The sequence below is a fragment of the Geospiza fortis genome, unplaced genomic scaffold, assembly GCF_000277835.1.
Source record: "Geospiza fortis unplaced genomic scaffold, GeoFor_1.0 scaffold102, whole genome shotgun sequence".
NCBI lineage: Eukaryota > Metazoa > Chordata > Aves > Passeriformes > Thraupidae > Geospiza > Geospiza fortis.
In genome coordinates this window covers 3,174,699-3,181,011 of record NW_005054373.1, presented here as the reverse complement: position 1 = coordinate 3,181,011, position 6,313 = coordinate 3,174,699, and the positions used below count along the sequence as shown (strand labels likewise).

Sequence of the window (6,313 nt, the reverse complement as noted above, 5' to 3'; positions counted from 1 at the left end):
TCCTGCTGACCATGGCTGGACTGTTGATGTGGTGCCGATGGGTTTTGGAGCCACTGAAATAAAACCACATTTTCACAGCAGCTTCTGAAAGAGTCTCATGCTAGTTGAAAAGTATTTTGGAAAATCACATGAGAACTGTCTCTCATATGCCAGCATATCACCCAGGTGATGAGCTGCAGACACATTCCCAGGCATTTTTCTTGGTATTGAAATGAAATAGAGGAAAGTTGCTAAAAATACGTTACATTCTTAAACCAGAAGATCAAGATCATTAAAAGCCAGTAACAAATACCCTCTTGCACCCTGAAATACAGCCTTGGTCCCATGTTCTCCCCTTCCTCTGCACTTATAGAAGAGCAATTAGCCACTAAACAGGTAATTGAAATAATACTCCATAATTACATCTATGAAACTATCACAGAGTATGAGCAAGGGCCTTTTCCTCACCAGGTTGAAATCAAAGCCTTCAGTTTAATGACCAAGTCTATTCTAGGTCCGAAAGAACCATTCTGACCAGCACGGAGAAGAAAGTTTATTTTACAGGGGACATGAACAGAGTGTGTTCTACTGACACAGAACCAAAATTGCTGATTTTTCTCCCTCAGCTGGTTAAGGCCTGGAGTCTCTTCTGAAAGCACACGAGCCTCACAACATCCTGCTCTTTGCCAAATAGAATTGTATCTACTTGTACCAGCTGTACAAATTTAAAAGTTACAATTCTGCTAAACAAAAGCCAATTTTCCCATGGACATTAGAAGAGTAATTCTCCTCGGGAGGCTTTCTCCTTGTCTTCTTTCCACTTGTGTGAGGTCCTTCCATACTCACCTCACACTTGCTTTTCATCGCCTGTATATGTCCCTTCAACACAATTTAACCTGCAGTTTTAATTAACTAAGATGCTCAAACCAATCACCCCAGAGCTCCCCAAGGCATTCACCACCCATCTCTTCTCTGTCACCCCAGTACCAGGTTTTCTTTGGAGTTTGTGTCACTCACAGCCCCATTGTCCCACTCAGTCTGATGAAGCTCTGAGGGTGGGCTGGAACCCCACAGCATAATCCCACTGTCATTAATGGAAACAGCACACAGATTGGTCCCAAATGGAGTTCTTTAACAGATACTACACATTTTTAAAGAAAACTGGCAATCTCCAATACAACAAAATCAGTGAGGACATCATAGTGTGAGAAAGTCACAACTGGCCACAGGTGGTGTCTCTCCAAAACCTCTCCAACTGTCCCCATGCAATCCCCTTCCACTTGCTCCTGTCCCACCATGCTTTCCCCTCAGTGCTTTTCTGTCCTTTCCGTGCTCCATCCATTGCTTCCCCCTCTCATTCTCATATCAAAATCAAGAGCACTGACCCCAGGGAAGGTGGGATTTCAGCATTGCCATTCCTCCACAGAATCTCTGGATTCAGTTTATAACACCTGAAGAACACTATTCATCCCCTCAAAGAACACCAAGTCCTGGAACATTTCCTAACTAAATTGAAAAAGTAGATGCTTTCCTCAGGATCCTGTGAGATTTTGAGAGCACAAAGCAAATGAGAGTTTGCCTATCACACGATTTCCCAAGGTTTCCATTACATTTATAAGTCTGATGATTCTCAAGAACTTGAAGTGTGCACTAGTGTTGTAAACAAAATACTTCAGATAAAAATGTAGCAAGAAAATAGGAAAGAAACCTTCTTTAAAGGATAAACCCCCTCCCAAAACTAAATACATGGAAAAAATCCAACTCCAAATTTTCTCAGTTTTCCATAAAGATAGAGAACTCTGGTGAGTATTTTTTGAAACCTGCCATTAATCTTTCCATTGTTACCAGTGTCACGCAAGGTTAGTTTGGTAATACCAAGTATTCCAGAGATTATGAATGACCTTATAATGACTAAGTAAATACAAATATATTAAAAGCAGGTACTTGACAGTGACTCACTGAAGTCTATTATACACAAAAGAATTTTTAATAATGAAATTACTACTCTTGGACCACAGGTATTTCTCCAGTGGCAAATCTCACGGTGGGGATACTGGGAGGAAGGAAAGGGATATTTGTCCCATGTTCAGGAAGGTGTGTTTTCTGCCAGCATAACATTTACCATCATTTTGGGAAACTCATGTTTACAAATTGCAACAGACCATCCAAATGTGATTTACTTTCACCAATTCACATGGAAAATGAACCAGATCAGGAGTCTTGCCCTTTCCTCATCCTCCCTTATGGCTGTTTGATTAGGACAGACATTCAAGGGACAGTTTTCCTGCTAAGAAGATTAAGCCAAGGGCACTAATCACTTGGCCTGTTCTTTAATGACAGAAACTAACAGTTAAGGACAACATAAATAATTAAATAACAGAGCCCTGATGGTTCTTCACCAGCCCAGACAGAGCTGCAGCCTGGCAAGGCTTTGTAGACATGTAGGAAAAATACAATCTATGGATGGTCTTACTCAAAAAAACATTTCCATTGAAAGTAAGAGGAGCCAACACTACTGGCCAGCGAGTGAGGTGCTCAGAAACACTTCAGGCAGGTGGCATTTAAACACCACGAGGAGCAGGAGAGAGTAAACTCTGCAGCTCAGGGAGCACAAAGAACCCTCAACTCTGCCTGAGAACAGCTCTGTTACATGTAGTCACATCTCTCCTAATCCAGGTGATTTACATTACACATCCCAGGAGGGCGACCAACACAAAAATCACTTCTACAAGGCTTATGAAAATTACATCTTCCTACCTCACTGTGGGAACGTGGAGATGTCGCAGGATCTGGTGCTGATGAGTGGAGCAGGGGAATGGTTCCTATTCAGACCAGAAGAAGTCAGTACAAACTCTCCAGGTCAGAGCCTGCCAACAAAAGAATGGGAAGAATATAAAATATTTTGAAGGATTTGGCATAATGCACCAAAAGAAACAGAAGTTTGGGTACAGCATGTTGGTATTTTTTGTGTTCAGTTCCAACTCAGCCAACATTCCCAGCCATTGCATCTCCTCTGTCACTGAGGGCTGACCTGCAGCACCTTTGTGACAGGTATACTCTGCCTCCTAGTGCAAAGCTGCACCTCCCAGCCTCCTGGCTTCATAGGGAAAAGACTCTATCAACTACCTGGAGGTGGCTTTGCCCACAGCAACCCCCATGGCCACCTGCACCACAGGCTCTGGCTCGGCCATCAGCAAAGCCAGAAGCTCTGTGGTCTCTCCTGCTCTAACCAGAGCAGCCCAGTCTGGCTGCTCACGTAGCCAGCAGGGGAGCAGAGACACCAGGAAGGAAAAGAAACACAGTGAAGAGTCAGACAAACAGCCTGGCTGATGAGAAGTCTGCTGCCTCCCAAGGAAAGCCCTCCTTTTGGGCTTGGCACAGCTTGGCACCTGGGGGGCAGCTGACCACGAGGTGTTGAGCAATTGATGCCAGCAGGTGTTTGGGACAGGAACTTTCCTGTTCCAGTGGTGGTTCATGCTGCAGTCACACAGCTGTGGCTGTCAGGAATTTGTAACCAGAAATTACAGAACTCTCAGGAAATGCTGTTGCCCAGTTTGTTGCTGCTCTGTCTGTGCTCTACCCCTGAAGCTGGGGCTGCCCCTGGATCCCTGGCAGTGCCCAGGGCCAGGCTGGGCACTGGGGCTGGAGCAGCCCGGACAGTGGGAGGTGTCCCTGCCATGGCAGGGGTGGGATGTGGTGAACGTTCAGGCCCTTCCAGCCCAAACCATCCTGGATTCCATGAACACCGTGGGACACAAGCATATGTGAGACTCACCAAGGGAAAGGCCAAACCACCACACATTCAAAGCTTGGTTTAAACCAACGGAAAAAGGAAGTTATCTGAAATAAAAAAGGTACTTTCAGGAAAATGGAAGTTGTTTCCAAACAATAAAAATAGAAAAGGATGTAAACCCAGCACACTAAGTGCAAACCCACAATAAGGCAAGGCAAAACAGGGTCTGGAGAACAATCATCAGAGTTCGTAGAGCTAATAAAAGCTTCTCCAACACAAAAGCAGGAAGCCTGTCTGTCACCCAGAGCTGCTGATAGATGGGCAAGGAGTAAAGGGGGGAATTAAGAAAGATAAGGGCACAGCAGCAAAATTAAATTAATTCCTTGCACTGCCATTCACTATGCAGGGGTCAGCAGGGTTCATATGCCAGAGCAACAAATCACCAGAGGCCGACAGTGCTTCCTCGAGGAGCCCAAATATGAAATTGCTGAACTTTCTTCCTTTGGATCTGAGGATTGGAAGGTGACAATTTTTTACAAAAGGCTTTAGGAGTGACCCTGGGAATGACAGGGCACAAAGTCTGATTTCCAGAACAGGCAAAAGAGTAGAAAACTGAGGGACTGATCAAATTAGCAGCAATGAATAAACATGTCTGGGGCAGAGCCTGAAAGACAAGAGCAGAGTTCATATGTACAGATCCGAGCCATCTGATGAGGAACCAGCCCTGCTAATACAGGCGATTTGGGCTGATACAGTGGAATCTGATTTTCTAAAAGCTTTTCTAGAACATCCCTCACTAAAGGTTCTTAAAGAAACTAAACTGTCATGGAGTAAGAGGGATTAATCTTCCTGTGAATTCCTGATAAAAAGACAGGAAAAGAGGGCACAAACACAGCATTAGCAAGGGATGGAGCAGAAATTCTGCACTACTTCAGCTTAGTCATCAATAACTTGCAAGAGGAGAAAGCAAAGTGACACACAGGTAATGAGGGTAACATGCAGAGTTTTCCAGGAAAGTCAAGTTTAAGAGAGAAGAGCTCCTGCCAAACACCCAGAGCTCAGACTGGAGCCACGATGCCAGTGCCCTTCTGTGGGATGGGCCATCTAATGGGATCCATGACTTGACCTGTGGTAGGTGTTGTGAGCCTGGATTCCCCCAGCCTCTGAGGTGGCACTGGAGATGTGACAACCATCCTTTGGCTACTGCCAGGCTGGTTCCTGGTGAATACCTGACTCCATCCTCTGACTGACTGGTGAGAGAAGGAAAGCTTTGCCATGGCTGTGAGAAATCTCCTTGCAAACACCTCCCACCTCAGAGGATCATCCTCCAAATCCAAGTGCAAACGGGATGAAATCCCTTTCATTGTTCTGGGATGGATGCAGCGGGCAGGGGCCGCTGAAGCTGCTCTCGAATGCCCAGGAATGTGCCTGCAGATGGCTCACTGCTCCCAGTGTCACCTTGGGGGCACAGGCCACGTCCCCTGCATGGGGTGGATGGAGAGAAATGGCTCTGAAGCCATCACAAAAGGACTGCTTTCTGGAAAGGGTACTCTGCTGGAAGGAAGCTTGTCCCTCTGCCTGGCGCTGCCAGCTCCTCTCCTGGACTCCAGAACGACATGGGAATCCCTCCTGCCTGGCTGAAGCTGGCAGGAGCTTTCCCAGCATGGCAGGAGCTTTCCTGGCATGGCAGGAGCTTCCCCAGCAAGGCAGGAGCTTCCCCAGCAAGGCAGGAGCTTTCCCAGCATGGCAGGAGCTTTCCTGGCATGGCAGGAGCTTCCCCAGCAAGGCAGGAGCTTCCCCAGCAAGGCAGGAGCTTTCCCATCATGGCAGGAGCTTTCCTGGCATGGCAGGAGCTTTCCCAGCAGCAGCTGCCTTGACTCTGCCCCAGCTGAGTTCCTGTGCGGCAAAGAAAGAGCATCCAACAAAGCCCACACTAAATGAAAGCCGAGTCCTGCTCGCCAGCACGGAGACAAGGGGGGTTCCCCAGGCCTGCCCAGGGCCAGCAGCACCTGCCCCTCGCGGGCCGGGGGTCCCTTTGTCCCACCACGTGCCCACATACTGAGGCCACTTGTTCCCGTCTGATCGCAATTAGCACCGTGCCAAATCCTCGTGCCCCGCGCTAATTCGAGAGGATGGGCATGTCACACCCTGCCAAGAATTACAGCCACTGCCAGCCGGGGCAGCCCGACCCTTTCATTAGGCCTTTGTTTCAGAAGTGAGGGCTCACGGACTCTGTCAGAAATACCCGTGGAGGCGCTGGAGGAGGCAGGAGCCTCAGGCCTGGCCCTGAGGATGCCGTGTGTGTGAGTGAGCCAAGCGAGGGGCTCTGCCACACTCCCTGATCCATCACAGGAACACACAAATTCACAGAAATCCGCTGGATCCAGGCGCTGACGCCCAAGGCTGCATTGCTGCTGCAGAGCTGTGGAACGCTCACAGAGCACATCCTTCCCTCCCAGTCCAGAGCCAGCAGCAAGGACACAGCTGTGCCCTCCCTGCACCCACTGCCCTCCCTGGGCACAGGAGCCACATTGGGAATGGCCGAGATGAGAGCGGGGACAGCCCTGCTGCCCTGTGCCAGCCCCTGCTGCCCTGGTGCAG

At 48.2% G+C, this 6,313-nt stretch overlaps 1 long non-coding RNA gene across 1 annotated transcript in view; it reads right to left on the bottom strand.

Moving 5' to 3' along the window:
• Window positions 1–6,313, bottom strand: part of LOC115948311 — a 243,265-nt gene that overhangs the window by 49,146 nt on the left and 187,806 nt on the right. The window contains exon 3 of the long non-coding RNA XR_004082142.1: window positions 2,737–2,846. This is a non-coding gene — a long non-coding RNA (uncharacterized LOC115948311). The remainder of the gene's footprint in view (window positions 1–2,736; window positions 2,847–6,313) is intronic.